This window comes from Triturus cristatus, chromosome 2_1, assembly GCF_964204655.1.
Source record: "Triturus cristatus chromosome 2_1, aTriCri1.1, whole genome shotgun sequence".
Classification (NCBI taxonomy): domain Eukaryota; kingdom Metazoa; phylum Chordata; class Amphibia; order Caudata; family Salamandridae; genus Triturus; species Triturus cristatus.
In genome coordinates this window covers 113,291,525-113,308,876 of record NC_140581.1, presented here as the reverse complement: position 1 = coordinate 113,308,876, position 17,352 = coordinate 113,291,525, and positions in this window count along the sequence as shown.

The window sequence follows — 17,352 nt, the reverse complement described above, 5'->3', positions numbered from 1 at the left end:
GTTCATGCTGTCTGTTCTTTCTGTTGGCGTTAATGAAAATTTTTGAACTGCCGAAAGGGATTCTGGTCCGGCCGCTAGTTAGTGGAAACATTTAGACTGTACCCTGGACCCACCCGACCTCGCCCCAAAATGGCGCCGATGTAGAGGGACCTACAACTCCTTATGGCGTTCCGGTTACTTGGCATTGATGTTAAGGGATATGTATACGGTCTTTTTGCACATGGCGGGCGGGGGACGGGGAGGGTACTGACTGGGCATGCGAACAACCTTATTGATGCTGGTCTTCTCATTATTGGTTATTTTTATTTTCGCGTTAAGGTAGTGTTGCCCATGATACTCGACACCTCTTGCACCGTGGCCGGCCTATACGGTTGTAGGCCCGTATTTGTATACTGACATTTTCACAATAAAGGGTTTTCGAAGGAATTATGGAATCAGCGTCATAACAATCGCCTAGGTTGATAAGGTTTTGAATAATGGCTGTCATTCCCAAACAATAGAAGACAGATAATGCAGACCCTTTGCCTGAATTTTGGATTGATGAAAATTTGTATCCATCACACCTGTCTTTTTCCAGAGTGGTTAGAAAATGGTTGACTGTAGCTTAAGGTATCTGCCGAATGTAAGGTATGGTATTTTGTCCCATAATATACGACTAATTGAGAAACAAATGCACGAAGAGGGAACTCGAATTTAGGGACAAATAAAATGAAGCATTTTTGGTATAATAGAAGGGAAGGATATAGTACACAGAAAAAAAAAAATGCGAAAAGGATAGTCAAGATCTGTGGTATTATACGTTCCTGCAGCTAGTCTGGTACGTGGTAAGTAGAACTTTTTTGTGTTTATGCGCGCTGATGTCCTTTGAATGCTGCCCCCCCCCTTCTTTTCTTCTCTGTAGGTTACATCGGAGCTCCGACTGAAGAATGGAGTGGACATGGACCGCACGGTGCTCCATGTAGGGAAAGACATAGACGAGCGCTGTGAGATGGTGCGTGGAGTGCAGACCATCACTGGGAACGTGAAAAACTGTATGGTATGACTGTGCGTACGTGCCCTGATTGTACAGTATGAATGTGTATGTATTGCATATGCCTGGGTCGCTGGAGAGAACGTCTTTGTATGAGTGAAATGCTTGTCTATCGATCAAGGGGATGGGAAAATAAGCCCGAATATGGTAACTCCTCGTTTGAAGAAACGACTCTCCGTCTCCCGGAAGCTAGTAAATTGGAGGATGACTTACACCAGAAACTTGAAGGGTCATTTCAGTACGACGAACCCGACTCCAACTGATAACCCGAATGTACCACCAGTGAGTCGATTCGTGTGCTGACTAAATAAGAGAAGTTAAGAATACCCCAGGTCGGGGTTCATCCAAAACCCCCCCCCCTCAGACCAGAAGTTAGGGATACTGGCATGTTTTAGATTCACCACTTCTTCTTCCATCCACTTAGAAAATAAGAGTTGTACCATTGAACGTCCGACCGATACCCCTCCTCTGCCTCAGTTTGGATCACTGCCTGCCCAGGGGTAGGAAGGCTCCACCGTGAGTATAAACACGACTGGACTAATGTCCGACCGGAAAAAAAGGAGTAAGTATTTTTTTTAAAATGAGGTCTCCAACAAAATTGCCCAGAAAGGGGGAGTAAAAAGGCCGATCCCCCCCCCCCCCCCCAAAATGAATTACGGAAAATACTGAAAATACGCAGCACGCATAAAAAAAGAACAGGAAAGGAAAGGTCCCCTTACCCAAAATAGCTCTGTGTCTTCGTCTTAGGTTTCTGTGCTTGATGTATGTACTGTTACACCCTATCCGGTATTTGTGTGTACGTGAACGTCGAATTTATGTCTTCCCCCAGCTTGTGTTTTTGTACGTAAAACTGACCCGTGCTGCTCTATGTTGTGTGTACACCAAGTAGCCTATTATCGTACACGTTTGTCTCTCTCTCTCTCTCGTTTTATGTCGTACGTGTACCAAATAGCCTACTTGATGCGCACGTCTCTCTCTCTCTCTCTCTCTCTCTCTCTCTCCCTCTCTCTCTCTCTCTCTCTGTCTCTCTCTCTCTCTCTCTCTCCCTCGCTGAAGGCTCCCTTGCCCTCTTTTTGAATAGATGACGACACTGTACCTCGTCAGTATATGTATAATTGGCCCAAACACGACAGTGTTTGAACAAATTGCCAGAAGCAAAACGACCGTATTTTGCCACACTACTACCTCTCCTTTCTGTAAAATGATGGAACTTAATTGGCTGAGAAAGAAAGGACAGGTAAGACGACTGATGTCTCCCAATCTGGCCCTTATAACGGGAACTATATGTCAGTGGTTTTTGTTGTTTTAGGGCTCTAACGACTCCACCTCCGTCGCTCAGAATCACCCCGCCCATTGAACAGAAATAGAGCGTCTAAGCACCCCGTCCGTCCAGAATAGTCCCAGTTCTGTACTAGCCGTCCCTGGATATTTTAAGCAATACAGCTGATGACCTTGTTTTTAAAGATATATCGCCTAAAACTGATAAAGGTTAACTATTGTCTCCAGCAAGAAAAATGTTTAGCTTGTGTTCCTCCCCGAAACAGATATTTGTGAGCCCATGACAGTAGCACCTCGCACTTTTTCATAAACTTAGCAGTCCCTGGAGAAAAATATGAATCAACAGGGCTTGTGTTAGAAAGACGAGTGTCTACCGGAGAAGCCGGTTCGAATTTTGATAGACCAGGAAGTTGATAGATGTCAGACTTCTTGCCACGTTTATAAGGTACAGGAATCAACACCTAGCAGACCTGATGATGGAAATTTGCAGGAACACTCGCAAACCTGCACCACAGCAATGATTAATGAGTTAGTAGCATACACCGACATAAGAGTTAATAGACATCCACCATAGAGTGACCGATAAACGTTTCCTCGACTACTTGGGGTTGGGAGAGAGAATGAAGTGTGTAAACGTCTTCCCTACCAGTTCTCTAAGATTTTGTTTCTTGTACTCATTCAAAGATAACATGCGGTCATCGGAGGAGAGGGGTCGGACGTGACGCACAGCCTGGCTACGGATCATGGAACATCTATGGCCTCGACCAAGGGGGAGCCACGGAGCAAAAAGATGCGGGACGAGGCACCATTCTCAGCATGGAAAGCGATAGAAAGAAGGGCTATCCCGAATCCCCCCTGCTCACTGATCAGCTCGTGCCTGAAGTCCCAGCCCGTCGAGCCCGATTGATGGGCTCAGTGCTAAAAGATTCTGCTCTCCTTGGTCCGCTTTTTGATCCGATCCCACTCCACCCCCTCTTCCCTCGGCCTCCCAAAGCACGCCCCTATTCCCCCCCCCCCCCTTTTTCATATGGGATTTTGAACTTGACTTGACAAAAGAGGAACGAAATGCGGGTACCCCGTCTCAAGGTACCTATGATAAGATCAGTTAGGGAACAGGACAAAACAGGACTGTGATCCGAGAGCAAAGAATGGTCACACCCTGCAACGTGAAAACCTGGATTTGAGCTGGACCTTAGCTCCACCGCCGGTGCTCAACAGTGCCAACAAAAGAAGAAGAACAATGAGAGCTTACCAGTGATGGCTCGCTGTAATAGGACACTGGAAAGAAGAACTCCCTTTTGGACATTGCCCCCCCCCCCCTCTGACTGTAACTCATGTTGAGTTGAATTCCTCTCCCAACCACTTTCGTATTGACTATCTTCCAATCGAGTTTTCAAGGTATTACATCGGTCACTCCCAACTGTACACTGATAGTTAAGAAACATTAACTTTGTATAATGACAATCGTATAACATCAGCCGTGCACATGACTATGCTGTCTAGTTTGATCCACACGAAGTCTAGGCCTTAAGTAATGTACGTAATATTCCTTGTTTTGCCAGAACATTTTTTACGGTATCATGTTTGTGTTCAAGCGAGCTTCCCTCCTCCTATCTCCGGGTCTGACATATGACGCAGCTGATGTAATTTTGTATGCGCTACCTCCTCGCCTATCACATCAACTACATGTAATTATGTACAATTGTGTCAGATTATTCCTGTCTGTCCTAAGACTCTGTACTTTGAAAACAGGAACGCATGAAAGCATTTACGATGTCATGACTAAGAATTTAACTAAGGTGGATGTTGGCTAAACAAGCTGGCGAGATATGTTAAAAGGGAGGACTGTGGAAATTTAGTTCGTATCTGAACATTATCTGCGCCATCTTGTCTCTCCCCAAGCGCCACACGCAGAAAACGCGCGACGGCATTTTAGGCACCATGGTCTCATTGCCGATCGCCAGCGCGTCCCTCAGGCGCTGCAAACATCCCCCGCGCGCCGGCCACACCCCGCTCTCTCATACATGGGCCATAAACCCTCTCCTTCTGCGCGACCCTGCCATGGAACCACATCCCGCGCCTGACCAACACCTCCTTTCATCCCATACATGGTCATACATCCTTTTGATAACCCCCTTCCTCTGCGCCCGATTGTCCGTACCGATCCCAGGCCATCACCTAGCCCTGCGGATGCAGTTTATTGCCCCTACTGTAAGGGAAACACCTCACATCAAAGGGATTGCAGTAGATCAAGGCCCCCACCCCCTGAGACCCGACCAGTCGCACACACCCCCGGGAATTGGCGGAATGTCCAGCTGTGTGATAGCCATCTCCTACTGTGGGTGGGGTGGGGACTTCTACTGTAGATATGTGTGGGAACGAGCTTGAAGTGGGGATTCCAAGGATGTCTTTCCGTACATCAAAGTCTCAACAAGAATGTGTCACGTACGATGAAGCACAGACCCAGTGGGTGACACTGGGTAACATGGTGGCTAAGCGAGACATTGCGCGCCTGTGGGGCTCCGTGGGACCCCCCACATTGGCTGCGTGGAAGGAAAACATGGACTGGAGTATGCTCAGAGAAAAGACGGTATATTGTGCTAGAGGGCGCCCTCGGAAGTGGCACGCCATCTGGGGGCGCTGGAACCACTATAGGGGGGGCATATGCCTTGCCCCTGATCTGGATCCCCCCGAGGAGCAGCTCTCCCCTTAGTATTCTTTCCAGCTCTGTACATCTATTTGATTGTTAACTGTCTTCTTGGGTCTCTGCTTTTCCCCCTTTTTCCTCTTATCACAGCACTGTGACTGGTAGACGAGGGGGGCCCGGTCTCCCCTGAGGGGCAATCATCAGTTACATTCGGTCTTTTTCGCCTTGCTTGGGTTTGGGGTGTGTTTGCGTTCATTTAAAATAGAACCTTTTTGCTTCTCCTTTTATGCACTGTGGACGCCTTTTTGTACTGCTTTCTTGGAGCTGCCGAACCTCCGGGTTGTCGGCTGAATAGCTGTGTCCCTGTTTTTTCATGAATAAAGGTTTTAAAAAAAAAAAAAAAAAAAAAAAAAAAGAATGTGTCACGTGTAATAAAGCAATAAACCTGTGTATAAGAGGCCAGGCCTCAGAGATGTGGTTAGAGCACCTCGAGACGATACCTTGCTGTCCGATCTGATGTGTTCTGCTCCGACGGAATAAAACTTTGTTTCCTGCCTTCCAGTCTCCGGCGCCTGCCTCTTTTGTTGGTTAATTATCGAATGGTATAAGAGGCATTACCGCCGGGCAACACTTGAAAGGTTATCGACTCAAACTGCCGCTACCATTTAACAGAAGACACACAGCACACAGAAATGCCAACTTCTAGAAGTGGCACTTCTCCTATCGTTATAATAAATCTGTGCACATCATTGCACTGCATTTACTCCTCTGAGTTCACACATACTAAACTTGAACCTTCACTCCTCTCACACCAGGAATTACTATGGACATACACATCCCCCATGCATTCCAATGGAAGGGCAGGCCAGTCTCAGTAAATGTAAGACAGAGCGCACGCACTTTACACTGGGACACAGTGCTAAAAGTGCCTAGAGTCCTAAAACCACTAACACTACATAGGGAAAATGACTAGGATAAATGCAAAAAGTTTAGGGGTGATCCTGCCAAAAGGGCCAAGTCCAACAGTGGCCATCTGAATCTTTTACTGAATCTTTTAACCATGAATCTTTCCTTCTGTATGATAAACACCCTTAAAAGCGTATACTAAAAAATTGGTTATCAAAAGCGTATACTAATCTTTGCAACCCCAAATAACACCACAACTCTTGAAAATTGTGAAATTTGGAAGACGGATGGCATATTTAAGTACCCCCATCCATTCGGCCAAATTTACACTATACATGCTAACATAAAATAGCACTATCATACCACTAATATATAGTTTATTGCCTGACAAACAGTCCTCAACGTATACTGATTTGTTTTTCAGTTGTAAAATCTAAAACTGTTAACAAAAGTCCTAGGAAAATAATCATTGACTTTGAATTACAATTGATAAATATTGTTACTGAAATTTATAGAAATTCCCTCGTTCAAGGCTATGTTTTTTCACTTTTCCCAGGCAGGTTGGGAAAAGAATTCAGAAAACATCCTAGTCTGAGGATTATATGTCAAACAGTAAACTACAATTTCAACTTAGAAAAGTCACACCTTTCTGTTTTGTACCTCCTGATCATGTAGATGACTTTTACACATCTATTATACAGTCAGAATATTTTGCACAAACAAAGAAAAATTGGCACCACTTTTAAATTACTTTGAAGATACATTGATTGGCCATCTAAGCAGGTCGTGTCACAGGATAAAATACATGTTTTCCAATTGAATGTTGAAACTGCTACACAACCTGCTCAGAGGGAGGTGGAAAAACAAACAATGACATTGATGGGTAGCATAATTCATCAGACAGCTCCATTGGGAAACAGACTGCTCAACATGTATCATCTTCTGAAAATCTTGAATAAGGAACAACGTTTCTGGGGAATGTGGCAGGCACAATCATTGTCAGATAATCTGAATCCTTAAAAAAAGCAAAGAAATGTGAGACAGACTATTGACCAAAATTCAACAATTTTCGGTTAGAAGATAAGACTAACTTGACAATATTGCATACATCCTACACTGATAAACAGTTTAAACATTTAAAAATATTATGTTTCTGTTTTAACAAATATCTAAAATTCAGTTGCCATTTTATGATGTTATTTTTTATAAATCATTATTTTTTTTCTCCTACCTTAACTTTGTCAACTCTTGGTGATTTCTTTAACAATCTTTCACCAAGAGTCTCAAGTAATCTAGTACTCCACGAAAGTAAATAACTATCCATAAACCAAACAATTAAAAAAATGCAAACAAATTAGCAGAATGCCTTCTTCGATTTACAAAGATAATCACTACACAATACCCAAGGTACCCAAAAAATTGTATAAACAATTTCCCCCCAAAAATAAATACAACTGACTGATTCTGTCTTCTTTCTTCTTCGTCCATATCTTCTTAACACCATTAAACAAGCAGTCTAAAAAATTAATTGTTTTTTAAAAAATGTTTTAAAAATAAATATGTAAAATATCTTATTTTTCTTTCTAGCCCTATTTAATTTTTTTTTTTTTTTTTTAAATAACACCCATTCCGTGTGCATCTGAACACAACCTGTATGGAGATGTAAAGTTTTTTTTATGTTTAAAACGTTTTTTATTGAGACAAAACAAACCATGGGGGAGGGGGATAGGAGGCAGGATACATGGAATACAGTCAAAGAAGAAGGGATGCATCTCCAGAGGGTTGGCAATAGGTGGCGCGGTGGCTCAGAGGGAAGAACACAGTAACTGAACGCTAGAATTACAAGCTGTGGAGTCCCACGCGCGTATCCGACACCCCAAAGCTGAGCAAGAGCATCCCCCCCCATCAACACCTCAACAGAACACAATCCCCCCCCTCCCATCCCCCCTCCTCCCAGTAACAAAACAACAACACTCCCCCCTCCCCCCCGTCCTATGGTCCCGCATCAAAGCAGCCCTAACCAGGAAGCCCCGCTCCCCCCCCCCTCCCCGGGGGTCCCCATCTCACATGTAAGCTAGTCCGCCGGGGTCACCGGCGGCCTCAGCCTGAGAAGCCTAAGGTACCTCGGGCAGGTGAGCTCCCGGAATTCAGTGGACAGCAGCGCTAGAAAGGGTTGCCATAGCTCTTCAAATTGGTCTATCTCCCCCGCAACCGCAAGCGACAGCTTCTCCATCCCCAGCACATGCCAGAGCCTATGCAACCAACCGGTGATGGAGGGGACGGTGGATGTGCGCCAGTGGATTAGGATGTTCTGAACCGCAGACCCCAGCGCTATTGCAATCTGCCTACCCCTGCGGGACTTCAGTGGGTACATTAGGTCATTGGGGAGGCCCAGCAGGACATACGCCGGGAGTCGCGGCAGCTCTATCCCAAAGTGCTCATCCACCTCGTCCAAGACTTCTTTCCAGTAGGCGGTCAGCACTGGGCAATCCCATAGAATGTGTGTAAGGGTACCTTCCTGCCCGCAGCTCCGCCAGCACCCCTTGTCAGTGTGTTTATGCATTTCATACAGTCTCTCCGGGGTGTAGTACCAGTATGTGGACACCTTAGTGAATGTCTCCGTAAGGCCCGTGTGATATGCAGAGTGCCGAGCCCGATACGCAATTTTGTCCCATTCCTTGTGGCTGAGTGTCCTACCCAATTCCCTGTGCCAGCGCTCCCTCCCCGGGTTGTAGTAATGAAACGGCGGGGGTTGTAGGTGTTTGTACAGATCAGTGATCAGTTTAGCGTCGGAGGTCCGAGTAGCCAACCACCGCTCGTACGGTGTGATTGGACGGGCAGCGGTGGCCCGCACCTGAGGCTGGATGGCCCAATGCCGAACTTGCATGTAGCGCAATCTGTCCAGCTCCGTCAGGCCGAACTCCTGGCGGAGTTGCTGAAAAGGAACCACGCCTTCCGGGCCATAGATCTGGAAGAGTGCCCTGCAGCCCGCCCGTACCCAGTGGGAGAAAACCCCCGGCTCCATCCCTGGGGAGAAGTCCGGGTTGCCCGTAATGGGCGTGAGCGGCGAAGGGAAGGTGGTAAGGCCCCGGGTCTCGCAGACCGCGTCCCACACACGCAGGGGGACCCGCGTAACAAAGGAAGCGTAAAGATTAGGGGGGCGATGCGTGCGGCGCAAGAATGGAACCTCTTGTAAGGTGCGGCCCGCCACTGCCTGGTCTTGGAAGAGCCAATGTTTGTCGGACTCCCACCTGCTCCACTCCACCAGATAGCGAAGCTGTGCCGCCTGAAAGTACTTACGGAGGTCCGGAATGCCGAGACCCCCCGCTTCCGGAGCAAGCGTGGAGAGGACCCTCTTCATGCGTGGCCTGCGGCCCTGCCAGACAAAGCGGGAGATGTCAGCCTGCATTTGTCGGATCCAGCCCACCGGGGGTTGGAGCGGAAGGGCTCGGAAAAGATATAGTATCTGGGGCAGCACCGTCATTTTGACCGCCGCGATTCGCCCCAGCCAGGACAGCAGGCCTTTGTTCCATCGGCCAAGCTCGTCCTTGATCTTCCTGCTGAGGGAGGCATAGTTGGCCGTAACCATCTCCGATAATGTAGGCGCCAGCAGAATCCCCAGATACGGCACCGTGGACGAGGACCACTGCATGGGGAAGAGCCGTTGAAGATCCCTCCTGGTTTCCGCAGCCAGGGACACGTCTAATGCCATCGACTTGCTCATATTCATTTTGAAGCCGGCCACCCCCGCAAAGGCGTCCAACTCTCGGAGGCAAGCAGGCAGCGACCTCCTAGGGTCGTCCAAAGTCAGCAGGACATCATCCGCGTAGAGACTGACGGTGTGGACGTACTGGCCCATCCGGACCCCGACAGCATCCGGATTATCACGGATCCTCTGAGCAAACGGCTCCATGTAGAGGGCAAACAGGAGCGGCGAGAGAGGGCAGCCCTGCCGCGTGCCGCGCTCGATGGCGAAGCCACCAGAGCTACACCCGTTTACCCGCACCGACGCTGAAGGATGCTTATAGCAATTAAATACCATGGTGCGGAACTTATCGCCGATTCCCAGTTTTTTGAGGACCCGCTCAAGATACGGCCAGTGAACTCTGTCGAAGGCCTTCTCCGCGTCAACGGACAACAACATCCGCTCCCCCGAGATCCTTGAGGCCTTCTCCAGAACATGCGTCACCCTCTTGGTGTTGTCAACCGTCTGTCTACCGGGCACAAAACCAGCCTGGTCCGCCTCCACCAGGTCGGGGAGGCGTGGACCCAGCCGGGATGCGAGAATCCCCGTGTACAACTTGAGGTCGACATTTAGGAGCGAGATGGGCCGGTACGAGCCGCAGAGGGCCCGGTCCTTCCCAGGCTTCGGGATTACCGCGACCGTCGCCCTCAGGAGATCCGGAGGGATGGCTCCCGGTTCGGAGAAAGAGTTAAACAGCCGCGTAAGAACAGGGGCCACGGTCGTGCAAAAAGTCTTGTAGAATAGCGACGTGTACCCGTCCGGGCCCGGGGCCTTGCCATGTTTCAGCCGCGCGATAGCCGAAATCACTTCCTCCACATGGATGTCCCGCTCCAGGTGGTCAGCCTGAGCCGGGTCCAGCACCGGGAGGGTCACCGACTCCAAATAGCTATCGGCATCCCGTGGCGAGGAGGGCTCCTCAGCATACAGCGCCTCGTAGAAGCCGCGGAAAGTCTCCGCTACCTCCGCGTCCCCGGAGACAACCCCCCCGTCCGCACCCACCAGTTCTTTCACCACGCTGCGCTGTTGCGCGACCCGGAGCCGGTGTGCTAGGAGCTTGCCACATCTGTCCCCCCCAGTGTAGTAGGCATGTTTCAAGCGTAAGGCGGCATACTCCGCCCTATCAAGATCCAGAGCGGAGAGGAGCTTCCTCGCTGCCTTCAACTGCCTCCATACCCTCGGCGCTCCCGTACGGCGGTGGACCTGCTCAAGCTCCCGGACTTGAGCTGTCAACTCATCCCTCTTCAGTTGCCGCTCCTTATTCTCGGCTGCAGAGATAGAGATGAATTCCCCCCGTAGGACGGCCTTCAGTGCCGCCCACTGTGTCGCCTGCGAAGTGTCAGTGTTGCTGTTGTGAGTGAGATAGTCCTGTATGACCTCCCCGACGCGTTGTACCACCGATTTTTTGTGTAGAAGTGTGTCCCGGAGGCGCCACGCCCCCCGAGAGGGGGAGGCCGCCGGCCACCGGAAAACGCCGGTGACTGGAGAGTGGTCAGACAGGGTCAGGACCCCGATGTCCACCGCCGTGGCAGCGGCACGCATCGGTCCACTCACCAGGAGGTAGTCCAGCCGTGAGTAGGTGCGGTGTGCGTGCGAGAAGAAAGAGTAGTCCCTATCCGTGGGGTGCAGGGAGCGCCAGAGATCGTGCAAGTCCATTTCCGCAATCCGGGCCCTCCCAGCCTGGGACAGTTCCCCCGTCTGCGGAAAGCGCTGCGCCGATCTGTCCATCCCAGAGTCAAAGACAATGTTGAGGTCTCCGCCCAAGATAATGTGTCGGTCTGGGGAAGCAGTGACATCCACCAGCGCGGAATCTAGGAAGCGCTCTTGATGCTCGTTTGGGCTATAAACGGAGCCAACCGTAAATGCTATGCCTCCCAGGCGCATGCGGTACGCAAGGAGCCTCCCCTTCTGTTCAGCACACTTATGCAACACCTCCCCCCGAAAGGAGCTCGCTAGGAGAATAGCCACCCCCGCCGTCTTGTTCGCTGCCGAGGAAAAAAACTGGGTGGGGAACTTAGCAGAGCGCATCCTATGGCAGTCTCGGGGCAATAAGTGTGTCTCCTGCAAAAGGCAAATGTCCGCCTGCGTCCCCTCCAGCAACGACAGGATCGCTCTGCGCTTCACCGGGTTATTCAGACCCTGAACATTAAGGGTCACTACCTTTAGGCCCGGCATTCCTCGCAGGGATCGGGAGCGCCATGCAATGGGTAGGGAATCAGCGGGGGGGGCGCGCGGGGGGGGCGCGCGGGGCCGCAGCGCGGGACAAGCCAAAACAAAGCGGGCATAGACAACATCGGACGGGACCTTCCCAACCCCAAAACAACTCCCTCCCCCACCCAAAACACAACCTCGGCAACTAGCCATCCCCAAACTCAAACACCCCATAGTCTCAGTCAAGCCCCAAAACGGGCAAGTCCGTAGAAAAAAGCAAAGTGGACGTCCAGCCACTCACCTCCGCCCGCTCCCCCCAACCCCCCCGCCCCGTGCCAAGCATGTTAAGAAGCTAAAGACATCTCCCCCCGGAGTGTGTGTTAGGCCGTCAAGGCCACGCTAGAGGAGCCGGTCGAGTCCCCGGCCGCCGCCCTCAGGGCGTCAGCCCTGTCCGCCCTAATGGTAGGGGAGTCCGGGCGCCCCGCGCTGGTCGCTGAGCGCCGCCTCGTTGACCTCCGCCGATTCCGTCCTTCCGAGGACCTCCACGACGGCGTAGCTCCGTCCTCCTCCGCTGCCGTGAGCCCCAGGACACCACAAATGTCTTGCAAGGAGCGTAGCTGGTGTAATACTCCGTTCCACCGAAAAATCAGGCGGAAGGGGTGACCCCAAGAGTACGGCGTCTCATGTTCGCGCAAAAAGTCAGTGGCAATCCTAAAGGACCTGCGTTTCTGCAGAGTGATGGCGGAGAGATCCTGGTAAAGCGCCACCGGCCGATCCCGAAAGGTCAGGGGCTGTTTCCTGCGGGCTTCAGCCATGATACGCTCCTTTAGTGGAAAGTCGGGCAGGAAGGCCAGAATGTCCGGTGGGGGCGCCGATGGCTGGCGCTGACGGCCAACCCTATGCGCCCTGTCGATGCTGATGGGAAAGTCCGTGGCCTCCCCCAGGATCTCTCGGAACAGGGCCCGCAGGTAGCCCCCCAGATCGGACCCCTCATCCGCAGTCGGCACGCCACGCACTCGGATGTTGTTCCTCCGAGATCTGTTCTCAAGGTCCTCAGAGTGGGCCTGGAGCTCCACACACTGTTCCCGGAGGCGAAGAACGTCCTGCTGGAGATGGACTATCTCCTCCGCTCGCTGTTGGCCCTCCGTCTCCGCCGCTTCCACATGCTCACCTAGGCCCTCCACCTCTCTGCGCACTTCTCGGACCTCGCTGGCCACCTCCCGCTTCAGTGTCTGGAAGTCCTCTCTGAGGGAGCTAAACAATTCCTCCATAAAGGCCCTCGTGACAGGCGGCTCCCCTCCAGTCACATCTGCCGGAGCCCGGGAGGGCCCCGGTGAGGGCTGTGTCCTGTCCCGCAGATGCTGGGCCCTGCCAAGCATGTCCGGCAGAGTACGGTCCCCTTTCTTCGGGCCTCCTTTTCCAGACATCGCCAGCTCCGCAGTCGGGCACCGATCCAGGCGCCCCAGGGATGCTCAGCCGCCGGCAAGCACTCGGCCCGGGTATCCCCCACAAGTGAGGTCGCTGCGTCACAGGTGACAAAATGGCGGCCTAGTCCGGTCACCGTCAGCCGCAAGAGCTAGCGTGAGACAACCAAGGGGACCGCAGCGGAGGGGTCCCAACAGCTCATCCCTCCGGTAGTCAATCCAGCAATAGCGGGAGGTCGCCCGCAGCCAGCAGCCAGGACTCCAGCGGAGGCCGCCACCACTGCTCCTTCGGGGACAAAATGGCGGCCGGGCGGAGCGAGCCAAAACGACTAGGCCCGGCGACACCTCCGGGGCCTCCGAGGCACCCCGCAGTAAAATAAGTTCCACCACCGGCCCCCGATTGTCACGCACAGGGGGCCAGATGATCCGACCCCATCAGAGAGTCCGCCGTACCTCGGCTAGGGGTCAGGGCTTCCGCAGTGCAAGGTGTCGCCATCACCAGTCCGAGTGCCGGGGCACCCGTCCCAAGCCTTCCACACACCGTCGGGCCCCTTCCCGCCAGGCTCCTTCAGTCACCGTCGAGCGGCGGGCCAGATCCCCTCCAGACCGCAACTTTCAGCACCAGGCCCAACCGAGGCGCCCGGACAGCTCTCCAATACGCTCCGCCCCTCGGGCTCGCCGCCGTCGTCCTTTGATCTCGGGCGAACTTTTGGGGGGGTTCCCCCGGGGCGATCCGGACCAAAACAGCACCGGTGTATGCCCCTGATGTTCCGCCACGCTCCTCTCCCGCGCTGAGCCTCAGCGGGGGGAGAGAAGCATAAGAAAAGGGCTTTAGCTTGGCCGGGCCGGAGGAGCTACGGGAGGAAGCGTCCGCTCACCCCGCCATCTTGGCCACGCCCCGTAAAGTTTTTTTTAATCAAAATACATACCTTACTTTTTCTTTAGACAACATTGAACTACTCCCTCCCTCTTTCCTTACAATAACGTTAATAACCTATTTGTTATTTTAAGTACATTAGATTGTTCTTACCTAACCACAGCACCTCTGTGCTTTCAAATTTGACTGTGATGCTCCACCAGCTGTAGAAACAGACGCTCAAGCAAAAAAGTAAACCAGAAAAAGAAAAAAAATGTAAAAACATGGGAAAATGTTTTTAAAAAGTATTACAATTGTAATGAATCATTTTAAAAAACTCTATTTAAAGAAACTAATTTTAATTAACAAATAGTGTTATGTGTATAATTATTGAATATTTGTAAATACTTCTTTTTCCAATGCTCAAGCAATGGATACATTTCATTTTTAGTATTATTTACTGTATTATAATTATAATAACATTTATTTTATTATTTATTCTATTTGTATATAAAATGAATTGTATTAATTTAAATTAAATAATTAATACACATTGTAATTAATACCTAAGCATTAATGGACTTCCACACTCATTATGCCTATATCCATTATATCCCACCCCTGAAACAATATTTTGCATATTTTTTAAAAATATGCAACAATTTTTATATAATTGTAAATTAATTTACATAACTAATATACATGTATTATATTTAATACCAGAGTATCAATATAATTATATGCCCAGCACCCCATTCCTTACATTCCACTTTTAACGAGTTATTTTGCATAATTTAAACTAATATGTATCACTGGTTAAATAATTGTATTTAATATAAATCATTAATACACAAGCTTTAGAATTAATTTTTGAGTTTGAATACACTTCTCCACCTATTACCCCTGTGCTTCTTTCATCCCACTTCTTAATCCTTATTGTGAAAAATTAAAACTTTTATGCATTACTATTTCATTAATTTTAAAATAATTTAAGGATATAATAAACAAGTTATTTAAAAAATACCCATTACCGATAAAACCCTAAACTCCTGAAATATTATTTTACAAATTGTAATCTAATATGCATTGCTGTTAAATATTTTTTTTAATTATGTCATCTATTAGTAGTAAATGATTCTTTTAAAAAAAAATATATATATGCAAAAAAATGCTAAAAAAAGCCATTATACTTACATATCCTTACCATTATGTGTGGCAAAGACATATGCCTGGTTAAAGCATACATGGTAAAGTCATACATGGTAACGGCCTATGCGTGGTAAAGACTATGGGCCTGACTACAATGTCGGTCAGACGAGCATTCGACAGGGACCGTAGTGGAATGGAGCCGCCTGAATATTAGTCGACTGTTCCACATGCAGCAACAGGATGCGACCACCCCATCAGCAGTTGAAAACTTCAATTTTTCTATTGCAGCTTGTGCAGTGGCCGGAAACGGGCCAAAGCACAAGCTGCAACAGAAAAATGGATGTTTAGGGGAGCACCACAGGTGTCCCCCAGGCCCCATTGCAAAGGACCAGGAGCGAAGGGGGCCCTGCTAGGGGCCCCGAAAGTCAATTTCTGCCTTCCTTTTCATAGCGGATGGACCACCATGAAAGGGGAGGCAGAAAGCGACATCACAATCCCGACGACGAAGCCGTGGCTGGCTCCGCTTTCATTTTGGGATTACTATTCCGCCCGCAGCCTTAAGGCTTCTCACAAATTTACATTTATCACACCGCCAGATATGTAGAGCTGCAGAAGTTCTCAATCGTCCGATGTCCGAGCCTATAAATTAATTTCACCTTCTCAGATGTAGGACTCAGTTACTGACCCTAGGCCTGTCTACCCCATGGTTCAGTGTAATACCAGCACTCTCCAGTCCTCCACAAACTCATACCGTTATATCACCACATACTTTGTTACACTAACTCCAGCTTCTGACCAGGACAAGCTCCATAATTGCTAATACAACCAGTAGGGTTCTCCTTAGCAATCCTGTTTGCCCCTACACCACTTTGTCACAGAATGTTAGCCCCAAATCTCTGAGATTGCAAATTTGAAGTTCACACGGTTCTAAATGGCCCAGCTGATTTGTGTCTAGCTTCCCGGGAGGATGGTAATCAGTGCTCCCTATGTCAGAAGATTTATTACCTGACGCCTATACACTTCCCAGGAAGTCAGTCTACCAATGAGCCATCTTTATTGCACCCCGCTTCTAGAACATCTTATCGGACCTCCTTAAGAGACATACAACTTCCATCATGTCAATGGAATCCAACATCTTCCTATTACTAATAGGGTCAATATCTCCCCTACTTTGCAAATTTGATCGTGTTCCAGCTGTCATCTGAAATGAAATTATGTCATGTGTGATGTCACGCCATTAGCATAATCTGGTATATGATGAATAGTACACTGGTAAGGTCACCAGATGACTCTACGGCATCAGGGACACCCAGTCTCAGTTTCAGTTCCGGGTTTTTAGTTATTAATTGGTTGCATTCTTGGAGTTGTAGACCAGGTTGATTTAAATTCTAAAATGCAATAGTTTGTGGAAGGAAAGAAAACAGAGCTGGAAGATGGTGTCCTCGACAAGAAGGGGTTGTCTAGTGACATTAGTACTCGAGGAGCCACGGATGACGAAGGATAAACTCTACTAGGGGATACAAACAACTGTGCCACTGATGAAATTCGTAGGATGGTTGCCATCGGTCAGTCATTGGTGCTTGTCCTCCTCGACCTGTCAGGGGCCTTTGACACGGTGAGCCATCACACCCTGCTCACGAGATTATCCTCCATCGGTGTTGGTGGACTAAAATCATACCTGCAAGATCGCTACCAGGCTGTGGCTCTGTCCCCTTCTGCTCTAGTTTTAGACCTATTCTACGTGGAGTCCCACAGGGCTCTTCACTCAGTCCAATTTTGTTTAATGTCCATATCAAGCCACTGATCTCCCTTATTAAAACCTATAAGATCACGGATATCAACTATGCAGACGATATTCAACTGAGTTTATCACTTAACAACAATCAGTCTAACTCTATTAGCAAATTTCAGGCCTGCATAACGGACATTTCAAATTGGATGAGTGTAAATTCTCTGAAGCTAAACAAAGGTAAAACAGAGCGCCTTTGCTGCTCCTCTGGTAAGGTCCCGGTGCCTCTGCCCTCTAATTTTTGGCCTTTACCTACGGAGATTCCTCTCAGCTCCTCAGAGAAGGTGCACAACCTTGGAGTAACTTTAGATGAACATCTTTCTCTTGAAAACACATCAATGGAGTAGTAGGGGTCTGCTTTGCTCTTCTTCAGGGCTTTA